Here is a 26,721-nt window from a genome sequence, read left to right as displayed (position 1 = left end):
CCTGTTTCTGATCTATTTTTAAATAGAATGTCACTTTTTTACTGTTCACTCAAGAAAGTGGAAAATATATTTAAAAAAAATTTTTTTTAATGTTTATTTATTTTAGAGACAAAGAGCACAAGCAGGGGAGGGCCAGAAAGAGAGGGAGACACAGAATCCGAAGCAGTCTCCAGGCTTGAGCTGTCAGCACAGAATCCGACGCGGGCTCAAACCCACAAACCATGAGATCACGACCTGAGCCGAAGTCGGACACTTAACCGATTGAGCCAACCAGGCGCCCCTGGAAAATATATTATTTTTAAAAATCACTGATAATTCTAATCCGAGAGATAACTCTAGTGATCTTTTAGAGTGCCCCGACATTATCAGTGACCATAGCTTTCCTCTCAATGGTCTCCCTGTTGCCGTGTCCCGGTTCCTGAGCCTCCCGGATACTGGAGGCTCCCCGGCCTTCCCCTGTGCCTTCAGGGACTCCTAGAAAGGCGCCATGTACTCAAAGCAGCCCTGAGACGGGACCTTCCTCTCCAGGGTCCCCCAGGGGGCAGACCCACAGGGTGGTCCTGGAAGAGCCCCTAGGCTACCTATGGCTGGGGAAGAGCCTTTGGATCGGCTCCTGGTCATGAGGTCGCAGGGGTCTCGGGGTAACACCAGTCACGTCATGGGAAAAGTCTGCATTCTCTCAGGCAGGCTGGTGACCTGAATGTGCTCACTTCACTCCCACCTGATCCTCACACCTCTCGCACATTCTCTCCACCAATGCCCAGTTCCCCACCGGTGGGTTCCCAGACACCAAGAAGGCTTCCTCTTCTCATTTTGGGCTTAGTCCTCTAGGAACCTTTGATAGACAAATCCTCATTTTTCTTTAAAAAAATTTTTTGTAGGGGCTCCTGGGTGGCTCAGTCAGTTAAGGGTCCAACTTCGGCTTAGGTCATGATCTCGAGATTCATGAGTTGGAGCCCTGTGTCAGGCTCAGAGCCTGGAGTCTGCTTCGGATTCTGTGTCTCCCTCTCTCTCTCTCTCTCTCTCTCTGCCCCATCCCCACTCATGCTCTGTCTCTCTGTCTCTCAAAAATAAACATATTTATAACATTTGTTTATAAATATGTTTATTTTTGAGAGAGAGACAGCGAGAGAGCAAGGAAGAGACAGAGAGAGAGGGAGACAGAGGATCTGAAGTGGACTCTGTGCTGAACAGCAAAGAGCCCAACACGGGGCTGGAACTCACAAACCATGAGATCACAGACACTTAACTGACTGAGCCACCCAGGCATCCCACCCCTCATTTTTCAATAGGGAAAATTCACGGCTGAAATGTTATGAAAGACAAAAGCAGAAAGTTCTGGAGGGCAGCAGCAAAGTTAAAATACAAAATTATAAGACTACATGACTATGAACCTGAATTCTGCCACAAGCAATGACAGGGGAAAAACAACAGGGAGAGGGGTTTCTGCCAGATTAGACAATAAAATATATATAATACTATGTGACTATGTTGGATCCTGGTTCAAACAGGTCATGTGTAACAAGACATTCTTGGGTCATAAACTGATAGAGGTTAATATCCAGCAGGAAAAAACCTCTTTGACCTCAGCCGCAGCAATTTCTTACTCGACACATCTCCAAAGGCAAGGGAATTAAAAGCAAAAGTGAACTACTGGGACCTCATCAAGATAAAAAGCTTCTGCACTGCAAAGGAAACAATCAAAACTAAAGGGCAACCGATGGAATGGGAAAAGATATTTGCAAATGACATATCAGATAAAGGGCTAGTATCCAAAATCTATAAAGAACTCACCAAACTCCACACCTGAAAAACAAATAATCCAGGGGAGAAATGGGCAGAAGACATGAGTAGACACTTTTTTAAAGAAGACATCCAGATGGCCAACAGACACATGGAAAGATGCTCAACGTCACTCCCCATCAGGGAAAAACAAATCAAAACCACACTCAGATACCACCTCACGCCAGTCAGAGTGGCTAAAATGAACAAATCAGGAGACTATAGATGCTAGAGAGGGTCAGAGAAACGGGAACCCTCTTGCACTGTTGGTGGGAACGCAAACTGGTGCAGCCGCTCTGGAAAACAGTGTGGAGGTTCCTCAAAAAATTAAAAATAGATCTACCCTATGACCCAGCAATAGCACTGCTAGGAATTTACCCAAGGGATACAGGAATGCTGAGGCATAGGGGCACTTGTACCCCAATGTTTATGGCAGCACTTTCAACAATAGCCAAATTACGGAAAGAGCATAAATGTTCATCAACTGACAAATGGATAAAGAAGATGTGGTTTATATATACAATGGAGTACTACTTGACAACGAGAAAGAATGAAATCTGCCAATTGCAGCAACGTGGATGGAACTGGAGGGTGTTATGCTAAGTGAAATATGAAAGAAGTCAGGCAGAGAAAGACAGATACCATATGTTTTCACTCATATGTGGATCCTGAAGAAACTTAACAGAAGACCATGGGGGAGGGGAAGGGGAGGAAAAAAAGTTACAGAGAGGGAGGAAGGCAAACCATAAGAGACTCTTAAATACTGAGAACAAACTGAGGGTTGATGGGGGGTGGGGGGGCAGGGGAAAGTGGGTGATGGGCATTGAGGAGGGCACCTGTTGGGATGAGCACTGGGTGTTGTATGGAAACGAATTTGACAATAAATTATATTTAATATAAAAAAAATGATAATATCCAGAACTTCTACAACTCAACAAAAAAGAAATATAACACAATTTTAAAAATGGGCAAGGGACTTGAACAGACATTTTTCCAAAGGAAATACACAAGTGACTAATAAAATACATGAAGAAATGTTCAACATCACTAATCATTAGGGAAACACAACTCAAAACCACAAGATACCATATCACACCCATTATGATGCCACTATCAATAAAACAATTCCAGAAAATAACAAGTGTTAGCAAAGATGTGGCAGACTTGGAACCCTGTGCACTGCTGGTGGGAATGTAACATGGTGCAGTTGCTGTGGAAAATGGTATGGCAATTTCTCAAAAACTTAAACACCAATATGCCCTGTGATCCAGCAACTCCACTTCTGAGTATATACCCAAAATAATTGAAAGCAGGGTCTTGAAGAGACCCCATAGTCATAGCAGTGTTATTCCCAATAGCCAAAACAGGTAAGCAACTCAAATATCCCTTGACAGATGAATGGGTAAGCAGGATGTAGAATACATATAAAATGGAGATACTACTCATCCTTCAAAAGGAATGAAATTCTAACATGCTGCAATTATGCTAAGTGAAATAAGCCAGTTGCAAAAAGACAAATAGTGTATAATCCATTTACACAAGGTATCTAAATGGCCAAATTTATAGAGATAGAAAACAGAATGGTGGTTTCCAGGGTCTGAGGGGAGGAGAGAACAGAGAGTTGCTTAATGAGTACAAGGTTTCAGTTTTGCACAAGGAAAAATGTTCTGGAGCTCGACTGTATGACAATGCGAATGTACTTAACAGTATTGAACTGTATAAAAATGGTTAAGTGGATGGCTCAGTCGTTTAAGCTTATGACTCTTGATTTCAGCTCAGGTCATGATGTCACGGTTCCTGAGATCTAGCCCCGCGTTGGGCTCTGTGCTGACAGTGAGGATCCCACTTGGGATTCTCTCCCTTGCTCTCTGCCCCTCCCCTGCTCGCTCTCTCTCTCTCTCAAAATAAATAAACATTTAAAAAATAAATAAAAATGGTTAAGGTGGTACATCTTATGTCATGTGTGTTTTACCACTAAAAACAAAGACAGTGTCTTGGGACAATTGGGGAAATTTGGGTATTAGATGATGCCAAAAAATGATCACTATTTTTTTAAGATGTGATAATAGCATTACGGTTACATAAGAAAATGTCCAAATTTGTTAGAGTCCAAATAGGAAGTATATTGACATGAAATAAATGATGTTTGGGATTTGTTTTTAAATAGTTAAGTAGGGGCGCCTGGGTGGCTCAGTTGGTCAAGTGTCCAACTTTGGCCCAGGTCATGATCTCGCGGTTCATGAATTCAAGCCCCGCATCGAGCTATTGTCAGCACAGAGCCGGCTTTGGATCCTCTGTTCCTCTCTCTCTCTGCACTTCCAAACACTCATGAGCACGCTCTCCCTCTCTCTCTCTCTCTCTCTCTCTCTCAGATAATTATTTAAATTATTATTTAATAATAAGTAAATTGAAAAAAGTAGCAAAGTATATATAAAATAAATGTGACCACACAATAGTTATTAAATTAGTTCATTTTTCTCCTTATTCTTGTGTGTTTAAAATTTTTGATAATTAGAAACTGTGTTGAGCTTAAAAGTACAAGCAGTATTACTACTCCACTTGGATAGATCTCTCTGTATCTCCCTAAGGTAGGTATTTTAAAATCATTAATTAGGAATGACTGAAACAAAAAAATAATCTTTTCTCATCTGGTTGGGGAAGTAGAAAGGAAGTTTGATCATTTATTTTTAGACATCTGAAAATCTCATCTCTGACAATTGATTTTTTTAAAAAAATTACTCATTTTGAGGCTTAAAAAAAGTATACCAAGAATATTTAAACTCAAAATACTTTAACTTTATTTTAAAAGGGACTTTCTTTTTTTAATAATGTTTATTATTTTTAGAGACAGAGAGACAGAAAGCAAGCAGGGGAGGGGCAGAGAAAGAAGGAGACACAGAATCTGAAGCAGGCTCCACACTCTGAGCTGTCAGCACAGAGCCTGATGCGGGGCTCAAACCCACGAACCGTGAGATCATGAGCTGAGCCGAAGTCGGATGCTCAACCAACGGAGCCACCCAGGTGCCCCTAAAAAGGACTTTCATGAACAGCATGGCATTTGAGTCAGCAGGGCCAGTCCCACTGACCCTGAACAAGGAGAGAAGAGTCAGGGCTCCTTAGTAGCCATGCCGAAAGCCTGCTTCATGGCAAGGGGAGACCCTGGCTCTTCAGCCAAGCCAGGAAGACATGAACACACTTCTTTCCTTCAACAATGAAGGAACAGCCTCTTTGGGGCCTCTGGTTGACAGAAAATTCTGAGTCATGGGGCAAGGGGTGGAAACCTGGAGAATGCCTGTTCAAACCAGGCTGGAATAATTTCAAATTGTAGAAGGTGAACTCAGACTCACAGAGCAAAACACACTGGGCCATTGTGCTGGTAGGTGGGTGGGTGAACTCACCATTAATTCAGGGGCACTTTGTCCCCACTGGCTGCTGTATGCCAGATCATGCAGAATAAATGGTCTAAAAGGCCCTGGGGACTTCTGGTTCTGGGAAAATATGGAGTAAACACACATCTCCCTATTCCCTCTGTTAAGTACAGTTTAAAAAAAACAAAAAACCCTTGGACTTAACATATAAAACAAACATAAGGTGGGGCGCCTGGGTGGCGCAGTCGGTTAAGCGTCCGACTTCAGCCAGGTCACGATCTCGCGGTCCGTGGGCTCGAGCCCCGCGTCGGGCTCTGGGCTGATGGCTCAGAGCCTGGAGCCTGTTTCCGATTCTGTGTCTCCCTCTCTCTCTGCCCCTCCCCCGTTCATGCTCTGTCTCTCTCTGTCCCCAAAATAAATAAACGTTGAAAAAAAAAAAATTAAAAAAAATAAATAAATAAAACAAACATAAGGAGACTTTGAAAGGTGTAAAGAAGGCAGACGGGCTAAGGTACCTTGGGCCCCACAGAATGACATGGTGGTGATTCCCAGGGTTTTCTCTTTGCATTATGTATTTCAGAGTGAGTATTGGAGAAGCCAGCAACCCAGAAACTAATTGGTACTGACAAAAAAAAAAAAAAAAAGGAAGAAAGAAAGAAAGAAAGAAAGAGAAAGGGAAAGAAAAAAGGGCTTGCTCTTTCTAGCCAAAGGACTAGCAAGGGGCAGCATAGCAGGAAAGAAAACTTTTAGATAATAATCACTCTACTCCAGCCACAAAAACTGTACCAAAAGCTGCACTACCACCTATCCCCTCCCCGCCAAGCCAAATGGGGACCCTAGACTTCCGCGCAGGGCAGTGTCAGAAGAGGCCAGCGAGAGTCCGATTTTCACCACGGCCGGCAGCAATGTGCACCTCCTCCCTGTGTGTGGAGGCCACAAGGGGAGCAGTACGGAGGCATCCTTCCCCCTCCAGCCAGGGTGGTGTTAGCAGAGGCTCCGTGGGCAGTCTGAATTCCCACCCTGGCCCAGCAGTAACTGGGTACCCCTCACCAATTCCCACTTCTCAGGATGTCAACAGAGGCTGAGTAGGAAACCTGAACTTCAACCTCCATCTGACAGCATGGAGAAGACCTTTTTTTTTTTTTTTTTTTTTTAAATAGTAGGCTCCATGTTCAGTGTGGGGCTTGAGCTCAAACCTTGAGATCAAGAGTCACATGCTCTACTAACTGAGCCAGCCAGGTACCCCAGAGAAGGCCTTCTACAACAGGAGGTTTAAATAAGGTCCAGAGTCTCATAATACTCAAAATGTCTGGGACTGAAAATCATTCCTCATACAAGAACCAGGAAAATCTCAACTTGAGCAAGAAAAGACAGTCCAACTGATACTAACACCAACATAATACAGATGTTGAAATTACCTGACAAGGAGCGCCTGGGTGGCTCAGTCGGTTAAGTGTCCGACTTCGGCTCAGGTCACGATCTCGCGGCCCGCGAGTTCGAGCCCCGCGTCGGGCTCTGGGCTGATGGCTCAGAGCCTGGAGCCTGTTTCCGATTCTGTGTCTCCCTCTCTCTCTGCCCCTCCCCTGTTCATGCTGTGTCTCTCTCTGTCTCAAAAATAAATAAACGTTAAAAAAAAAAAAATAAAAAGAAATTACCTGACAAGGATTTTATTTTTTTTTAATGATAAGGTTTACTCATTTATTATTAGAGAGAGACAGAGAGAGAGAGAGAGAGAGAGAGAGAGAAAAAATACACACAAGCAGGGGAGGGGCAGAGAGAGGGAGACACAGAAGCCAAAGCAGTCTCTAGGCTCTGACCTGTCAGCACAGAGCCCGATGAGGGACTCAAGCTCACGAACCATGAGATCCTAACCTGAGCTAAAGTCGGATGCTTAACCAACTGAGCCACCCAGGGGCCCTTACGTGACAAGGATTTAAAGCAGCCAGTATAAAAATGTTTCAGTGATCAATTACAAACACACTTCAAACAAACAAACAAACAAACAAACAAACAAAAAGTTTTGACAAAGAAATAAAAGAAATGAAGAAGAACCCAACTGGAATTTTAGAACTGAAAAAAAGTAACTGAAGTAAAAAGCTCACTGGATTAGTTTTATAGTAAAATGGAGAGGATGAAGGAAAGAATCAATGAACTTGAAGACAGAATAATAGAAAATAGAAATAAATAGAAATAGAAATAGAAATAATAATATGAACGACAGAGAATAGATTGAAAAAATTAATAGAACCTCAGGAATTTGTGGGACTTTAAGAAAACATCTAATATTTGTGTCACTGGGATCCCAAAAGTAGAGGAGAAAGAAGGTAGAGCTTTAATGTTTATTTATTTTTGAGAGACAGAGAGAGAGAAACAGAGTGCGAGTGGGGGAGGGGCAGAGAGAGAGAGAGAATTGGAAGCAGGCTCCAGGGTCTGAGCTGTCAGCACAGAGCCTGATGCAGGGCTCAAACCCACAAATCGTGAGATCATGACCTGAGCCAAAGTTGGACGCTTAACTGACTGAGCCACCCAGGTGGCCCAAGAAGATGGAACTTTAAAAGTATTCAAATAAATATGGCTGGATATTTTCCACATATGGCAAAAACCTGAACCTATAGATTCAAGAAACTGATCAAATCCCAAACAAGATAACCCAAAGATAGCCTTGCCAAGATACATCATACTCAAACTGCTGAAAACTAAAGACAAAGACAAAATCTTCAAAGTGGCCAGAGAGAAATGACACCTTCCCTATAAGGAGAAAAACAATCTGAATGACACCAGCTTTCTCACTGGAAGCCTCAGAGGTCAGAAGAAAGTGGCACCACATTTTCAAGTGCTGAAAGAAAAGAATTGTCAACGCAAAATCCTATATCCAGTGAAAATCAGGAAGGAAGAAGAAATGAAGACATTCTCAGACAAAGAAAAATGATGAGAATTTGTCAACAGCAGAACTACCCTCAAAAAATAGCTACGGGAAGTTTTTGAAAGAGAAAATAAATGATTAAGAAAAGAATCTTGGGACATCAGGAAGAAAGAACTAAAATGCAAAAACAAGTCAATAAAAATGTTTTCCTTCTCTTGAGTGGCATCCGATGTTTAGTGGTTGCGTGCTAGATAAATTAGGGGAGTTGATAAGTATGGTGATAATTCCTCCTTCAAGCAACTGCACAATGAACAGGAGAAATGGAGTGACTGCTGGCCAGGAGGAGGGATTCTGTGGCTCCTACAATTTCCTCTTTCCTCAGAAGAACAAAGCCCACCTGGCCCAGTCTAGGGTTCCCTCTCCCACACACTCATGCATTGTCTGATATGGTTCTCAATTAATGCAGAGGAAATATTTAAGACGATTACAAACAGGGGCAGGTAAAGGGACCTGAAGGGAAGAAAGTTTTGACACCTCACTGAAACTGGCAATGTGAACACAAGTAGAACTGAGATAAATTATGTACATACAATATTATACCGAGTACCTACTAAATATCTATACAAAGAAACACTCTCTATACATCAAAAATAAGTCAAAATGAACGTCTACTTACAATGACCAGTGGAGAATAGATTAGATTAGTCAGGTGTTAGGGCTGCTGGCGGAAGGGGAATGGGCAGTCTGTAAAGAGGGAGCCAAGGGAGACCTTAAAGGTAAGAGTTTTGTATCCTGATCGCAGCATTTACACAGATCTATACATGTGATAAAGTGGCAAAGAACTATACACACAAGCTGTACCAATGTCAAGTTCTTGGTTTGATATTGTATCTCAATTCCCTAAGACATATCCATTGGGGGAAATTGTAGAGAAGGCCCAAAAAACACTCTGTCCTACTCTTACAACTTCCTGTGAATCTATAATTATCCCAAGATAAAACAGTTTTTTAAAAATTTAACATAAAAAATTGGGGCACCTGGGTGGCTCAGGTCAGTTAAGCATCTGACTCTTGATTTTGGCTCAGGTCATGGTCTCACAGTTCGTGAGATGGAGCCCCAAGTTGGGCTCCATGCTGACAGCACAGAGCCTGCTTGGGGTTCTCCCTCCCCCCCTCTTTCTGCTGCTCCCTGTGCACGTGTGCTCTCTCTCCCTCAAAATAAATTAAGCATTGAAAAAAAATTAACATAAAAATGAAGTAAAAAAAGTTTATACAATGATTAATTTTCCATCTTGCTTATTCCCCCAGTCTCACTGAAATGTAACTGACATATAACACTATGTAAGTTTAAGGTATACAGCATAATGACTTTCCTTACATACAATGCAAATGATTGCCACGGTAAGTTAACATTCATCATCCCATATAGATTTAAAAAAAGACCTTTTTACTTATGAAGAGAGCTCTTAAAATCCACTCTTTTTAACAAGTTTCAATATGCTATACAGCAGTGTTAACCATAGTCGTTGTGTTATACATTATATCCCCCGTGCTTATTTATAACTGGAAGTCTCTACCTTTTGACCACCTTCATCCAACTCAACCCTCCCCCTCCCCACCTCCCACCTGTGGTTGCCACAAATCTGATCTCTATGAGCTTGGTTCTTCGTTTTGATTCCATATGTAAGTGAGATCATGCAGTATTTGTCTTTCTCTGCCTTACTTATTTTCATTTAGCATAATCCCCTCTAGGATCATCCGTGTTGTCTCAAATGGCAGGATTTATTGCTAAATGTTTCATTGTGTATATAGGTACCACAACTTCTTTATCCATTCACACATCAGTGGGCACCTAGGTTGTTTCTATGCCTTGGTCATTATAAATAATGCTGTGAACGTGAAGGTGCGCATATCTCTTTGACACAGTGTTTTCATTTCCTTTGGATATATACCCAGAAGTGGAATTGCCTTCCAACTGGCTTATTGGAAATTTGCACTCTGCACTCTCACCAACAGTGCACAAGGGGTCCCTTTTCTCCACATCCTCACAGCCTTTATCTACTATCTTGTTTTTAAAAAAGAATACTCTTCGTTATAAAAATGATCACTGAAAATATATGTTTATGCATATATTTCATATAAAAGTCTATGTATTTTCAACTAGCATTTTGTTTTGTATTGGGAAAGTGAGCCAAATTATATTTTTTGAGGATCTATTTATTATACAGGCCCTGGTCAAAAGGGGAATTCAAATAGGGGAAACCAAACAGGCCTCTGTCCCCAAGGAACTTACAGCCCAAAGAATCAAGGCACAAATGCAGGAAAACCCTAATAACTTAAGAGTTAGACAACACAGCCCTCCATAGCAGATACGCTGGCCAAAGACAGCATGTCCTACAAGTTCTGAAGGCAGGCTTCTGTGGGCCAGGTCTTGAAAAGGCCTCTCTGGAGGCAGATAACCTTGACGTGGGCTTTGAAAGGTGGGGCTGGTGGAGACAGAGATTCAAACAGTAAGGGAGTAACTTAGACAGATGGGGAAAGTGAGAGACACATTTGGGGGCCTGTGGACTGGTAGGACAAGACATTCTGGGTTCAGTAGGGAGTTCCTAGAAAGCAGACTGCAGCTGGGTGCATATGTCTGGGCAGGAAAGGGCTAAAAGGGAGTGCAGAGATCAGTTGAGTGGATGTGTGCAGGACAGATCAGGGAAGTTGATAAGCACAGTTGTAATTCCTGTAATTCAGACAACTGCGTAAACAAAAATGGGAAATGAAGTGACTGCTGGTTGGGGGGAGCAACTCTGGGATCCCCAGCATTTCCTCTTTCCTCAGGTCAAACCGTACCAGGCTCGTTCCAGTGTCCTCGATCCTAAGCACTCATGCATTAATTCAACCTGCAGCCACATAACCCTGAGGTCCTGAGGGTGGACCAAGTCCAAGGACCCATGAGGTAAGTCTCATGTGGTCTCTGCTATATCTGGTTCTTCTGATTGAGTATTCATAAGTGAAAATGAATGTGTTTCAAGATCAACATCTTCATCCACTTCATTACCTCCTTCTAGGATAGCACTATCCAGCGGAAACCATGTATTTTTTAATTCTCTAGTAACCATGTTAAAAAGGTAAAAAGAAACAGATGAAATCAATTTGCCCCACCCCAGACCTACTTCATCAGATTCCGCACTTTTGACAGGATCTCCAGATGATCCACAGATACAAAAAAAAGGAAAAGTTCTGCTTCAACCATTAAAAGAAGATACAGGATATGTAGCATTTTGGCTATTCAATATCATCTTTTCCCTAGTCATCCAGGTTCCATGCCATGATTTCACCCAGTCCTAGCTCCAGAGATCTAAGCCAAGCAGCACTTCCCTTTGATGCTAAGCACTGCGGTTGGTTCAGGCATTTCATGTGACCCAATGAGAGTCAATGAGACCCAATGAATCCTTTGATAGATTCCACTACGTTTGAATGAAAAAGGCTGTGCATTCTGGAGCCATTTTGGAGCATGATGGGAGAGCCTGCCTGTATATGAAACCTGTGGATGGAGGGAAAACCAGACACTGATGACTTCATTTGAGCCCTTGCTTCAAGCCTTACAGCTTGACTTTGCAGGAACCAGTAAATTCCCTGGTTAACAAATTAACTTGTTTGGGTTGTGTGCTAGATAGATAGGTCTCCTCCTCCCCTTCTCCTCCCCTTGTTCTCCACCAGGCTCTGTGCCTCAGAGTATTGACCTTCAAGGATGACATCAGTAGGCTCCCTTTGTCCACTGGTTTTCTGTTGGCCAATGGGAGGCACCAGCAGGAGATCAGAGAGTAGGAAGAGATGGAAGTCGGGGTATTTATTCGCTTGCCTCCCTTCTTGAGAGCTTGCTGAGGGCTAACTTCCTTTCTATCAAAGGCTATAGCTACTTTCAGGTAGCTTTCTCCTTCACTTACCTTCTCTGGTCCCAGCAGTCCCCTGTCTCCTTGCTCCTTCATGGCCTAGGGCTGTTTTGCTCCCCAGGGTTGCCAATCCTGGACTACTGCACATTCTTTTTGGATTCCCTATTCCCTGACCATGACTCTGCAAAAACCTCCTTTATCAAACTCTCCTCAAGTTATCCATTTTGAGTGTGCCACTTACTTCCTTTTGGGACCTGACTAGTACAATCATTGGTATTAGAAGTGGTTTTGAAATAAGATTCCATGGGGGGAAAAATGATTCCGTGGATAAAGAACATTTGGTATAGGGGCACCTGGGTGGCTCAGTCGGTTGAGCGTCGGACTTTGGCTCAGGTCATAATCTCACACTGCGTGAGTTTGAGCCCCGCGTCGGGCTCCGTGCCAAGCTCAGGGCCCGGAGCCTGCTTGGGATTCTGTGTCTCCCTCTCTCTCTGCCCCTCCCCTGCTCACGATCTGTCTCTCTCTGTCTCTCAATAATAAATAAATGTTTACAAAAATAAAAAATAAATAAACATTAAAAAAAGAAGAACACGTGGTATACAACAATGGACTATTACTCAGACTTAAAAAAAAGAACGAGATCTTACTATTTGTGACAACATGGATGGACCTAGAGGGTACTACGCTAAGTGAGATAAGTCAGACAAAGACAAATATGGTAAGATTCCACTTACATGTGGAATTTAAAAAGCAAAACATACAAACAAGCAAATAATAAACAAACCAAAAAACAGAAACAAGCTCATAAATGCAGAGAACAAAGTGGTGGTTGCCAGAGGGGAGGTGGGTGGGGAGGATGGATGATATAGATGAAAGGTATTAAGGTATTAAAGGTATTAAGAGGCACGAAATTCCAGTTATAAAACAAATAAGTCATGGAGACGAAAAGTACAGCATGGGGAGTACAGTCAATAATACCGTAATAATACTGTATGGTGATAGATGGCAACCCTACTTACTGTGGTGAGCAGTGTGTAATGTATAGAATTGTTGAAAAAAAAAATAGGATTCCAGAATTGAGCTGCTCATGTATATGAGGAAGGCATGGATAACCTCCTTGTTGTGGCGAAATGGGACCCTGGCAGTCCATAACAGGCAGTGTCCTCACAAATAAGCACATCATCATGGCAGTGGCCTGGGATAAAGCGCAGGTGGAAAAGGATAAGGACATGAGGAGGGGTGCCTGGGTGGCTCAGTCGGTTGAGCGTCTGACTCTTGATTTCAGCTCAGGTCATGATCCCAGAGTCATGGGATTGAGCCCCATGTCGAGCTCCAAGCTGAGCATGGAGCCTGCTTAAGATTCTCATTCTCTCTCTCTCTCTGCCCCTTTCCCCAGCTTGCGTGCTCTCGTTCTCTCTCTCTCTCTAAAAAAAAAAAAAAAAAAAAAAAAAAAACTTGAGGAGATTCAACCAGCTTGAAGTAGCTATCATGAACTGTGTACTATCTAGTCCAGTGAGCCATACAATTGGAGAGGCACATCGGCCTCCCACTATAAAGTGGAAATGGTATATACTGGGTAGATCCGAAGGCATAGTGTACTGCCTGATCTCCCTGGTATCCAATGCCACTGCTTGACTGTATCTTCTTCAACATTCCACCTATATCCTCAGGGGAAACAAAAAAGGTCAGTTAGTGGAGGAAAGGAAAGTGCAGGCTTCTTACAGAAGCAGCCAGAAGCGTGGCAGCACAGCCCGCTCTGGAGTGGCTCCAAAAGCCTGTAGAGAAGGGACATTCTCCGGTGAGCAGAACTCTACTGCACATCTAGTTAACGCACAGATCTAACCTGACTTGGGGGTTAGCCTGGCCCACTGGTCAGGAATTTGGAAAGAACAAGATTAGAAGGCTGGGGACAAGGAGGTCGAAAGAAAGATGGACTTCTTGCGATCCACAAAGTATATTCATGTTCCATATAAATGCTCACCCAAGGGCATCTGTTGTAGATGAGACTCTCAATAATCAGGACAAGATGATGCAATCTGCGAACATCAGATGGCCTCTTTCTCAGATACTCTCTAGTGCTTGGTTAATAGATCCATTTGCAAAGTGGCCACGGTGACGAAAGGAGACAGTGATGGACTCAACAACACAGACTCGCTCTCACCAAGCTGATCTGGCCATTGCCAACACTGTCTTTGGGGGCGGCGGGTGCGTATTTTAACTAAAAATTCAAAAATGTTGATATAACTCTATGTGCCTTATCTATTCCTTCAGAAAGGAGTTTTGATAGTTTGTGCCTTTCAAGAAATGCATCCATTTCATTTAAGTTGTTAAATATATTGGCATTAAGTTGTTCATAATATTCCTAAATTACCCTTTCAATATCTAAGAACTGTGATGTCATCTCTCTCATTCCTGATATTGGTAATTTGTGTTTTCTCTACTTTTTCCTGATTAGTCTACTAGTTTAACAACTGTATAGATTTTTTTCTCAAAGAATCAGTTTTTGGTTTCATGGCTTTTTCTCTCTTGTTTTTTGTTTAGTATTTCACTGAATTTCACTCTGGTTGTCATTTCTTTTCTTCTGTTCACCTTGAGTTCAAGTTTACTCTTTTCTTTCTTTGATTTATGCTTTCTTTTTTTTTTAGAGAGGGGCACCTGGGTGGTTCAGTCAATTGAATGGAGTGGGGTGACCCTCCTCACTGTTACATCAAATGAACTTTGTATAAAGGAATTTTTGTGCTTCTCATCTCTGCAAACTTGGGCTCAGTGGGTTTGGAGGTCCTAGTGCCAAAGAGAAGGATGCTTCCACCAAGGAACACATTCATGTTTCCATTAAACTAGAAGAAACTGCCTCCTGACTGATACACATTGTGGCAGAAATTGTCCTCCGAATCTAGCTTCCCTTCCTTTCCTTAGGAATAGAACTCCAGAGTTTTAACTGGAGTTACTATGGCCACCGTGCCGAAGATCACAGATTAGATTATAATTCAGAAGACATTTATTCCTTCCTTTGTCTCCTCTCTTCATGAGAGTCTACTTTCTGCCCTACTGACGCTGAGCTCGGGTATGTGACTTATGCTGGCCGTTGGGATGTCAGCAGACAGGATCCAAGCAAAGGCGCTAAATGTGCTTGTGAAGTTGTCGGGCTCGACTTTCGTCTTGCCATTCCGATTCTGGACAGGTAACTACAGAAGTAAAAGGGTTCAGACCTGTGCCAGGTCACCAATCTTGCTCTACGGCAACCTTTGCCACGGAGCTTCTAACCTATGTACATGACTTACCAAGGCCTAGGGATGCTGCCATTATCACGAAAGTCATTAGCATAAGGAGCACATGCCCTGGGTAGCTTGCTGGTGGCAAGAGGACGAGAGAAACATGGAACAGATCAGAACGCAAGCCGCAGCCCGGAGCCATGTCCAGCTGAATCCAACACAGACCAGCCAAACACCAGCTCCACTGTAGACATGTGAACAAGGAGTAACTGCTCACACTGATATTTCGTGGTTGTTTGTTACAAAGCATTTTTGTGGCCACGGCTAACTGAGACCCTAGGTGTGGCCATGTGACTATGTTTTGGGCATCAGGATGGAAGAGTAAGCTGTTGATGCAACTTTTGGTTCATGACCTTAATAGAAAGGTGTGTGCCCTCTACTTTGCCTCGACTTCATGCTGCAGGAATGCGGGTGTGGCGGCGGGAGCTCAGAGCTGCATGTTAAGTATGGTAGACACAAGATGGGCTGGGGCCTGGGACCTTAACACTATGGCGTTGACCTATCGTTGTAGGACTGCTTAAGGCTTTTATGTCAGAAAGAAACAAATTTTTATTTTGGTTATTGTTATAGCAAAAACAGTAGGCTACTATTATAGCCTAATGTAATTATAGCCCGATGTAGTTTGAGTTTTCTGTCACTAGCAACCAAGAACTCCTAACTGAGAAAATGGATTTGTTGCAAGCCCCCTGCAGTGTTCATCCAACCACAGTCCCATGATGTCTGCTGATGGGCCCCTCCTTGCTCTATCGTGGGTCCTGCCCACTCTGCTGTTGAACACTTGGCCCAAGGTCTGCCTTGGATCACTACTGCTCCTGTCACAAAGGCCCCCTTCTCCTGCTTCACTGCTAGCTGTGACGGTGTATCTGGCTTGACTGAAGGGCTGACTATAACTGGACACTATAAATGCCTGCCCTATAGTTTAAAGCACAAGAAAAGTTAAAGCAGGGATGCATGTTTATTCACCCTGTGAGGTGGGGGTGCAAAGACAATGGAACTTCTTTGTTTTCTATAATCTTTCCCATAAGCCCCTGCTCTGCCAGGTGGGAAGGGGAGATTTAGATTTGCCAGTAGATAATAGATGAGATTAGTTTGGTTCAAACAGTGTCTCTGGAGGTAACCTGGTCTCTCTTTTTTTTGTAATGTTTATTTTTGAGAGAGCGAGACAGAGACAGAGCGCGAGTGGGGGAGGGGCAGAGAGAGAGAGAGAGAGAGAGAGAGAGAGAGAGAGAGAGGGAGACACAGAAACTGAAGCAGGCTCCAGGTGGTCAAAAGAAAACCGGATGCGAGGCTCGAACCCACGAACTGTGAGATCATGACCTGAGCCGTGAGATCATGACCTAAGCTAAAGCCAGCCACTTAATCGACTGAGCCACCCAGGCACGCTTAACCTGGTCTCTCTTAAGTAAATGCTGTTTCTCTCTCCCCTTCCCCCCCACTTTTTAAGGTGGCATCTGGGAGTGTGGGAAAGGAAAAGCACAAACATGACTTTGTGGCAGAAGGAAAGGGTTGCCTCGGATCCCCGTGAGCAGGTCCTTATACTGTCCTCTGGTTCTGCCACGAACACTGGGTCTGATTCCCGAGTTCCTAGAATTACCTGCTGAGATGCAGCGGGCCTAGTCTGGTCTTGGGAGTGTGACGCCAGCGCACAGAGCTAAAGTCCACGGTCCCAACCATTCGCCTTCTGCCACAAAGTCCTACCTGTGCAGGAGTTTTCATCCCAACTCTCTGTGCAAGCCTCTACGACACTTCCTCATGCCTTCATAGGGCACACGGAAGCTTTTGATCTCCCGCAGAACAAGTATAGGCTGTGAGGGACTGGGTAAGGTATCCTGGTATTCTCTGGCCTAGATTCTGCCCTTCGGAATTGCTCCATTATTGTTCTTACAGTATTTCGGACATGATGCAGAGCCAAATGCAAGGTTTCTTCTAGCAGCTTGCAGCCTCCCTCATGCCATACCTGGGGAAGTGGTCCACAAGCCTCTGATGCTCTTGGGTTCTTTGTATTCTCTGTATCTGTCTTCTGTAGCTTCCCCTGGTCCAGATCTAGATGGGCTGGGGAGATAGACGGGGAAATGAGAACCCTGGAGCCTGCCTGCCCTGCTTCCTTTCCCTCGTCTGCTTCTTCTGTCCACATACCTGCAGGTGGGAAAACACAAATGTTACTTTTATTTCCTCTTCCTTCTTTCCAGGGCAGTGGCCCTCATGGCCTGGATATGACAGGTAGGTGAGTTTTCATCTCTACAGGATGGAAGGAACACCAGGCTCTGGGTGAGTCAGGCATGGCTTTTGATAGAAGGGCTGCAGGACAACTGTGAACTAGGGCCCTCAAAAGAATTATATTGATGGTCCATCCCTCAAATTTTACCATAAAAAAGTTAAGACACTCTGCTGGGGTGCTTTGTACAAACATCCTAGTTGCTGGTTCTACTCTACTGACCTCGGGTCTGCCCACTTCTCTTTTTCCAATAGTCCTTTCTATCCTTTCTACCTCCAGGGGTTATGGCATGAAGATCTGCTCTCTTACCCCAGGCAGTCTGTGGGCACACTCATCTGGCAGTACGTCTCCTACAGCCTGATTTACTTAATCTAGAAGAATACCACATTTATGTGTGACCGAGCACACGCACCTGCTTCACCAGGACCCTCCAAGGGGCTCTTGGCACTCCAGATTTGCTTCCTTCCAAGGTCTCCCTGCCGGCTGAAATTTTAGTAACACCACATGAACGCCAGGTGCACGTTAACAGGTGAAATTGCCCAACTCCTTCCTGAGAAATGTGTTTTTCTAGCTGCAACAGAGTCTATAGAGCTCTAGTTTCTCAACACCGATGGGTGTTCTTTCGACGTGTGGAGTTCCTCTGTTTCCCTACTTTCAGGCTGTTCCCCAAGGCTTATCGGGTGCACGGGAAGACTCACGAGGGCACCAACTCGTCTGTGACAGCTACCACAACGCTACTTTTACTAGTTGGGTGGATTACATTCTTGGGCAGGGCACACTGAAGGACAGGTTTATGTAATTATATGTAAGGGGTCAAGGTGGGTTTTATTATCTTCATGTCCGACTAGATACTCTATGGGAGGATGCCATGGGGAACTGGGTGGGGAGCTAACTGGATTAGCACTTACCTACGAGAGATCAAGTTACCCCCCAACGACTGAACCAGAAGAATCTGTTAATAGTAGGATAACACCTTCTCTGTCTGCTAGAGGGGATGCTCAGAGCTCAGATTCCGCTCCAAGGTCATTCGGAGCCCTCCCTCTGTCATGGTCTGCTGCCATTCACCAGGGAAGCAACACCAGTTCGGGGATCCAGGTCCTTTTGGACAATGAAAGACAACTTCCTCTTTAGGCAGACTGCTCACAGCTGTGCATATGGAGAATCGTTCATAAACGTCTGGGCACTGCATGTGATAGGGCACTTTTGTCCCCATATCTTAGTGTCCTGAATTTTCCAACTCAATGCCCAGGCAGCCAGGCAGGGCCCTCTCTAATTTTGGAAGACCTGAAGCCCGAATTCACTTTTTCAGCGTGGGTGCTGAGGCAAACAAGCCTTCGCAATCCCCGGAGAATCAAAGAGAGAGCTTTCATTTCCTTCATCAGAGTTTGCAATTAGAAATGAAGCAGAAATGCCACGGGCAGCAAGGCAGAGGCAGTGGTGCTGCATGAGATCACGCACACGGTGGTGGAGACCTGTTTGTCCTGAGGACGCAGACCTGGGTCAGCCACGCAGCAGGCACTGGTCACTCTCCACACCCACACAAGGCTTTCTTACTCTAATTCCCAGCGACTAATAAAGAACAGCTACCACTTGTTGAGCACTTACAACAGGGCGGGTACCGGGCTGAGCATTTCCAGGAATTTCTGGAGCCAAGTTCCTCAGACTTTCTGAGTTGGTTTCCTCGTCTGTGAAACTGGCATGAAAACCTCACAGGCCAGGGGCATTCACTTTCGAATGTCCCCTTTCTGCAAAGAGATCGTTCCTATTTTCTTCCTTTCTGGTCTTATATTCTAATAAACTTTGGCGTGCTGCTCAAAAAAAAACCAGAAAACAAAAAGAAAACAAAAAACCTCACAAGGCTCCATGAGGTATTTATATCCCTTAGCACACTGCCTGGCACTTAAATCTAATTGTTGCTGTAAAGATGTTATTGGGCTTTTTATCTGCATTTATATTAGAAAACTAGGTAGTCAAATTCCAGGCTGTCTGAAATCTCTTCAGTTCCTGAGTTCAGAGAGTGAGGCATACTAAGTTATCAGAAGATAAGTAGGAGTATTAGGTTCCTGAGTTTAGTGAGAGATACCTGTATTTTCAAGTGTTTTTATAAACTACCCCAGCCTTCAGAGAATCCGACCCCACCCCCGCCCCCCACCTGGGGTTGAGAATTAAATGGCAAATGTCTTATTGCAAGTTTTCCCAATTAGGAGAGAAATGTGGCTCTTCACAAATTTCTAAATTGTCATCATGCTGGCAGGGCTTACAGTGGGCAAAAAAGCAAAAAAAAACCCACCAAACCCAAAACTCCGCAAAAGTTCTTGACTTCCTTTCTAGTGATAGGGTGGCCTTCACTCCTAATGGGTGACCTGTGACCTAATCTGAAATGCAGAATATTCACAGGAAGAGAAGACTATGGGTCCATAGCAGCACAGGCTAAGTGCCCAGAAATGGTTTGGGGGAGCTGGAAAGCGTACATGACTTCCCTCAGGCCTGGAATAATCTCCAAGCATTCAAAGCAGGGGAGGGCGGGGAGGGGGGACCATCAGCTGAAACCGGCAGAGCCAGCAGGACTTCGGACAGGTGGAGGAGAAAAGTGGCCTTCCCGAAAAGAGGAGAAAAGAGGACCGGTCTGAGCAAAGCGGTGAAGGAAGGCAGAGTGAAACCAGGTTGAAGGAAGTGTTGGAAGTCCCCTCAGTTTGAAAGAAGAGAAGGGCAGATTGTGGGGTACTCTAAACATCAGAACAGCCCGAGACAGGAGAATCCAAACTTTTACACTTTGGAAGAGCACATGAACATATACGAATTGTGGAGCACTTGTGACCTGAAGCTGGAAAGTCTTCCTTTTGTTCACACACCCTGGTTGTGTCCCTCTCCCTAGCCCTCGAGCCAGTCACCGTACTGGATTTTTTTTGTTTGCTTCCTTGCTCTTCGTAAGTATCAAATACAGAAAAGCTTATTCAATTATGCCTACTTTTGACCTTTTTGCGAGTGCAATCACAGTGTATGTATTGTTACTTTGTTTCTGTCGTTTTGGAGATTCATCCGAGTTTTTTATATAGCTGGAATAAGTACATTTCCACCGTGCCACATTAGAAACTAATCTCTGGCTCTCTGCTTAGAGGAGAGACACCAGGGACAGTGTCCATTCTACGGATGTTTTTACGTTCCATTTGCGTGACTTCCTTTATTTCGTCATTACAAAGCATGGTGGCATAAGTATTATTCGGTATGCTATTTGGAATATATGTTCAAGAGTTTATTTACGATATGTACCAAGGAGTAGCACTGCCGGGCTGCAGGGGAAGCACGGCTTCTGCTTTACTAGGGAATACCCACCTGCTTTCCAAAGAGGTTGCATCCGCTGACATTCCACCTAGCAAGGTCTGAGAGTTTCAGCGGCTCTTTATTTCGGCCAGCACTTGGTATTCTCTGGCTTTTAAATGTTGCCCATCTGGTGAGGGTGAAATGGTATCTCATTTTAGTTTTTACGTGCATTTTCTTGATTACTAACGTGGCTGGGGTTTATATTTATGGGCCCCCAAAATACTGTTGTGGAACCAACCTTAATGAATTACTTTCAAGAATTTATATTGTTAGAGCTAGCAATTATTGGAATGTCCCGTTCTTATAGTTCTAACAACACACATAGAACAAATGTCTTTTGCACCTGCAAACATCTCCCCGATCTTACTCTATACATTCACATACGTGTATGTTATAGATTGAACGTTTGTGTCTCCCCAAGTTCATATATTGAAATCCTACTCCTAAATGTGCTATTAGGATTACCTTTGAAAGGTAATTAGGTCATAAGGGTGGAGCCCTCATGAATGGGATTAGAGCCTGCTCCTGCTCTCTGCCATACTAGCATATAATGAAAAGACAGCCACCTACAAGCCAGGAAGCCGGCTCTCACCAGGCATCGGATCCACCAGCACCTGGGTCTTGGACTTCCCAGACTCCAGAACTGTGAGAAAAAGATGTTTGTTGTTCAAACAAGCAGCCTATGGTAATTTGTTAGAGTAGCCCCAACTAAGTCAATGTTGAAATCTAATTTATCTACAGGGTGCCTGGGTGGCTCAGTCGGTTAAGCATCCGACTTCAGCTCGGGTCATGATCTCATGGTTCGTGGGTTCAAGCCCTGTGTGGAGCACTGTGGTGACAGCTCAGAGCCTGGAGCCTGCTTCAGATTCCGTATCCCTCTCCTGCTCCCTCTCTGTCTCTCTCTCAAAAATAAACATTAAAATTTTTTTAAAAATAGGGGCGCCTGGGTGGCGCAGTCGGTTGAGCGTCCGACTTCAGCCAGGTCACGATCTCGCGGTCCGGGAGTTCGAGCCCCGCGTCGGGCTCTGGGCTGATGGCTCAGAGCCTGGAGCCTGTTTCCGATTCTGTGTCTCCCTCTCTCTCTGCCCCTCCCCCATTCATGCTCTGTCTCTCTCTGTCCCAAAAGTAAATAAACGTTGGAAAAAAAAAAATAATAAAATAAAATTTTTAAAAAAATAGTAATTTATCTACAACTTGCTTGTTTACCTCCACTGAAGATCGTTCCATTCCAGTATGTACAGATGTACTTCACTCTCACATGGTATGGATGACCCATAATTCCACCAGTCTCCTCTTTTTTAATTTATTTGAAGAGGCAATATTTGGATTTATAAAATCCAATGTGTACAAGAGTATAATCCTCCTACCTCTCTTCCTCAGCAAGTCAGTAGCTCTGGCCTGGAGGCCACCAAAATTAGCAGCTGCAGCAGAGATTGGCCAGATGCTCATCATTCCCATTTCTTCCTCCTGAGCACATAGGAAGCCATGTCCCAGTTTGCTTGACTCAGGTTGGGGCCGGACAACTGGGTCAGACCAACACGACGTGGGAAGAAATACCTGACACCATTTCCAGCGTTCACTACCTTTCGTGGTTTTCTCTCTCTTAGCTAACCAGCCGGCTGGATGCAGAGGGTCCAGGGGAGGAGTCCAAGGAGGCCCTAGAAGACGGTGCCACAAGACATTAGAAACTAAAATCTCTGGCTCTCTGCTTGGAGGAGAGAGACCAGGGACATCTGCATTGGACTTTACGTGAGAAATAAGCTTTTGGGTTCAGCCAGCCAACTTTTGGGGTTGTAATTTCAGCTAGCATTAATTACACCAACACACACTTATGTATTCTGAGATGTTCACATAATATATACGAGCAATTGCCAATCCTCTATCAATGGACATGTAAATTGTTTCCAGTTTTCCCCTACTACAGTCATGCTACAATAAACATCCTAATGAGGTAGCCTTTCAGACATATTAAACCCTTAAGAGTAGTGTTGGAAATGGAGCAGGCACCTCGCAACCGGCTCGACCTCAGTCAAGTATTTCCCAACTTTTGCTTAATTCAGCTTGAGCTCATCAAGTTGGCTTGGTGCCAGCTGGGGTGACCCTCAAGCTACTCTCTGGCTCAGAATCCCGCTTGATGCTAATTCTTTCTGCACAGACCGATTTTTTTTTTTTTTTCCTACAGTACCGTTTGCACCTACTTATTTCTTACAGGCTCTGAGTGCCTGTCCCTTTGGACATTTATTTCCTGGGTTTGCCAAGATAGCAGCTTCTCACCAGGCTACACACTCCTAGCTTGTGCATGTCTCCTGTACTCTCATGCTCTATTTACTCAACACGACACCCTAATATGTGCCTCTGTGTGTGTGTGTGCGGGGAGGGGGGGCACTGTTCCAGGTACAAGAGAGGAAGCACACCTAAATAAGGTATGGGTATTGTCCCCTCTCATAACAAGAGATGACATTATTCTACCTGTGACATGTGATAAGGGACAGATGAAGTGGGGGGGCAGATTCCACGGACATGGACCTGCTTAGAAAATCGGTTTATAACAAAGACATAAAATTGTGCTTTTCTTTATATTTAGGTTACTTATGTAGGGCACACATTAATTTCAAGACTTCAAAATTTTTCTGTCATTAAAGGAGACTACAAAACTTGATTACAGCTGCAATTACCACTTCAAGGCATCACTAAGTCTTGAAATCAGTCTTTTTTTTCCTCCACCCTGCAGGTGCTAAAGCAGAGCACAATGCTGGTGAGCTGCTTAACGGCAACAAAGAATGAAAGGGAAGTGTGAATATACTTTCCCTCTAGGTTTCTCAGTCCAGGCAGTGATTCTCAACTTTTGCGTTTACACGCTGTACTAGATGCGGTCTATACCTGGCTCATATCCTTCAGGCCTACCCCAGAGTTTGCTTTCAGAGCATTCTAGTACATGAGGAAGATGGCCTGTGAATGTTGCTCAAGTGCATTCTCTGACTTTAGGAACGTGCTTTTCCCAGCACTGAGTTAGGCAGAAGTTCAGGACCATTAACTAATCCTAGGTGGCTCAATAGGTTGAGTGTCTGACGTCAGCTCAGGTCATGATCTCGTGGTTGGTAGGTTCAAGCCCCACATCGGGCTCAGTGCTGTCGGTGCAGAGCTCACTTGGAATTGTCTGTCCCCTTTGGCTCTGCCCCTCCCCTGCTCACATTCTCTCTCTCTCAAATGAACATTAAAAATAAATAACTGGTTTCCTCTCAGTTTTCTCATAGAGGGTGTTCTCCAAACTCCTTAAGTGTGTTGTAGCATGGTATACAGATGGTCCCCAACTTACAATGGATCAATTTATACTTTTTAGACTTCATGATGGTACAAAAGTGATACGAATTCAGTAGAAACTGTACCTAAAATTTTGAATTTGGCTCTTTTCCCAGGTTAGTGCTATGAGGGACAATCCTTTCCCATGAGGCTGGGCAGTGGCAGGTGCTATGGCTCCTGGTCAATCACGTGATCACCAGGGTCAACCATACTTAAACCATACTGTTCCCATACAGCTATTGGGTTTTTTTTTTTTTTTAATGTTTTAAACATTAAGAGAGAGAGAGAGAGAGAGAGAGAGTGCACGCGCGTGCACAAGCTAGGGGAGGGGCAGAGAGGGACACACAGAATCAGAAGCAGGCTCCAGGCTCTGAGCTGTTAGCACAGAGCCCCATGCGGGGCTCGAACTTGTGAACTGTGATATCAGGACTTGAGCTGAAGCTGAATGCTTAACTGAGCCACCCAGTCGTCCCTAGCCATTCTGTTTTTTACTTTTAGTACAGTATTCAATCAATTACATGATATAGTCAATAATTCGTTACAAAACAGGCTTTGTGTTAGATGATTTTGCCCAACTGTAGGTGAATGTAAATGTGCTGAGCATGTTAAAGGTAGGCCAGGCTAAGCTGTGATGTTTGCACTGGCCTTTTCTGCATTGTCCTTTACAACATAATTGTCTATGTATTTGCTTGGTTGTTTACTATTTCTCTTGGACTCTACCTCCACGAAAACAGGAAGTCACTTTGTTTACCTCTGTCTACCAGTGTTTATGACAGCACTCTCACATGGAAGATACTCTATAAGCGGAGAAAGAGGTCGAGGTTTGGGCTCCTGGCCTCAAACAGCCACCAATTCTTTGCTCATTAAAAGCGTGGAATCTTAACCTCTACGAGGCCACGTGGGAAAGCCCAGGAGACAGGCAAAATGACCACATCTACACAGCAGATCCCGGCTCAACTAAACCGTGTGCGTGGGGAAGGTAGAAGAGAACCCATTAACGAATGCAAAAATGTGGGGCAATGAGTATACTGAATTTTCACTATTAGGTTAGCAGCTCCTTTCCATCGGGGAACAGGGAACGAGAAAGGTGGCCAAAATCTCTCCCAGGAGTATATACTATTCTGCATGTAATTTCAAGAGTAAAACAGAAAAAAACAAAAACAAAAAACTAGAAACTTCTGAAGCCCGTCCATGGTCCACACAGGTCAACAATCCTAGGTTAAGAATCTATGGTTGTGCATCATTCTATTGACACAAACCTTGATCTCTCTAATCTTTACCATCAGGTTTAGCTCTTATCTGATGTATTTAATCATCATCCCTCTTCTCCCTGCAAAAAAAAAAAGGCAACACACGGCAGTAAAGCTGTCAGTAGTAATGGCAGAAACCAGTTTCTACAGCAAGGGCTGGGTTCTTTCAAACTTGGGAAATGGCCCCTCGGCTGTAACCAGAATAGTCTAGGTTCTCAACTCCCACCTGTTGGAATCACGTTACCTTTACAAGGTCCGGTACGAATGCTACCTCCTTCATGAAACGTCCTCCAGTCCCACCAACCAGGTGTCAACCTAACAGCTCCGTTTCCGCAACCCCTAGCTGACTACTTTGGGGGTCGGTGGCCCTTCTCCCGCCGGGCTCAGCACAGGCTTCCAGGGCCTGGCAGGGCCTGGGTGAAGGTCTCTTCCTTAACGACTACCATTGGGTCTGAAATACGTCCAAGAGGGAACGGTTTCGCACCCAGCCCCAAACATGCTGAACCTCTTTTTTTCATTTTGCCGAGCGCGATCAGTTTTCACCTCAAGAACTTCCCCACTGGACCTACGTGGTCAACCAGAGAAAACTCAAATTCAGGGAGGTGACACAAAAGTCAAGGCCCTTGAAACGACGCCAAACCGCATGGGCCGAATCTCACTTGCTTAATGGCCCAAGCCGCGGCAGGGGGAAAAAAGCCCAACTCTTCGAGGCCCCCAAGATGGGTGGTCATTTGAGCTCTGGACCCCAAGTTGAGAATGGGCAGGAACTCCCCACCCAGCCCAACAAGGTTACAGAGAGGGCGGCGACAGAGGCTGCAGAGAGCACTTCCGCCTTGGAACAAGCGTCGTCAAACGGTAAGCTTCCCAGTTCCATCGCGTCCCGTAGCTCAAGGCCTTTCAGCCTAGCAGGCAGGAGTCGACACCCCAAGGGTACCTCACCCAACTGCACCCTCCACCTTCTCCACACCCTGCGGAGCCGTTCGCACGTCTCGAGGGTGTGACGGCTACGCCGTGACGTCACCCCGGAGAAAAGGGCAAACCGAGCAAGGAAGGCACTGGCGATCTTGAAGGAGTCCCGGCGCTGAGAAGCGCGTTGAGAGCCTGGAGGCGGGACTAACTTTGACCGACGTCCACTTCCACCCATTGCCTTTCTGATTCCTTCTCAAACAAACCAATAAATGCGACGACGGAGACGGCAACGTGCCCCAACCGCCAGGGGTGGCTCCACCCCCCTCCGCTCGGTCGCCCTTTGGCCGCCATGATGAGTGTGGCTACCGCCTTTGTGCTACTTTAGGCTCTCCTCTGACTGTCCGATACCCTTCCTAAACTCCTCCCTAAACTCCCCTCTAAGCATTTCTTGCCTCCCACTGTCAACTTCCACCTTCTCGGGATTCTTGCTAGCTCCGTGTATACGCAGCCACGCTGGAGATGGTGGCCGGAGGCGGGGCCGAGGCGGGGCCTTCCAGG

The 26,721-nt window shown here is 44.7% G+C and overlaps 2 long non-coding RNA genes across 6 annotated transcripts; one reads left to right on the top strand and one right to left on the bottom strand.

Annotated features, from left to right (window-relative positions):
* Positions 1-233: 233 nt before the first annotated feature.
* On the bottom strand, positions 234-26,581 carry LOC123575810. Of its 5 annotated transcripts, none has more exons than XR_006701008.1 (5): positions 25,264-26,581; positions 21,911-22,362; positions 20,717-20,831; positions 17,126-17,304; positions 234-280 (listed from the first exon to the last, which is right to left on the bottom strand). It is a non-coding gene; the product is annotated as an uncharacterized LOC123575810 (long non-coding RNA). The 5 variants fall into 5 exon arrangements; XR_006701006.1 differs by lacking the exon at positions 234-280 and adding an exon at positions 10,124-11,547 and having other exon boundaries at positions 25,264-26,580; XR_006701007.1 differs by lacking the exon at positions 234-280 and adding an exon at positions 13,334-14,114.
* On the top strand, positions 5,255-5,810 carry LOC123575812. The gene is made up of 2 exons (XR_006701011.1): positions 5,255-5,373; positions 5,624-5,810. It is a non-coding gene; the product is annotated as an uncharacterized LOC123575812 (long non-coding RNA).
* Positions 26,582-26,721: the final 140 nt, after the last annotated feature.

This window comes from Leopardus geoffroyi, chromosome C2 (assembly GCF_018350155.1).
Source record: "Leopardus geoffroyi isolate Oge1 chromosome C2, O.geoffroyi_Oge1_pat1.0, whole genome shotgun sequence".
Lineage (NCBI taxonomy): Eukaryota > Metazoa > Chordata > Mammalia > Carnivora > Felidae > Leopardus > Leopardus geoffroyi.
The sequence above is the reverse complement of the archived record's forward strand: the minus strand, read 5'-3'. Positions and strand labels throughout refer to the sequence as shown.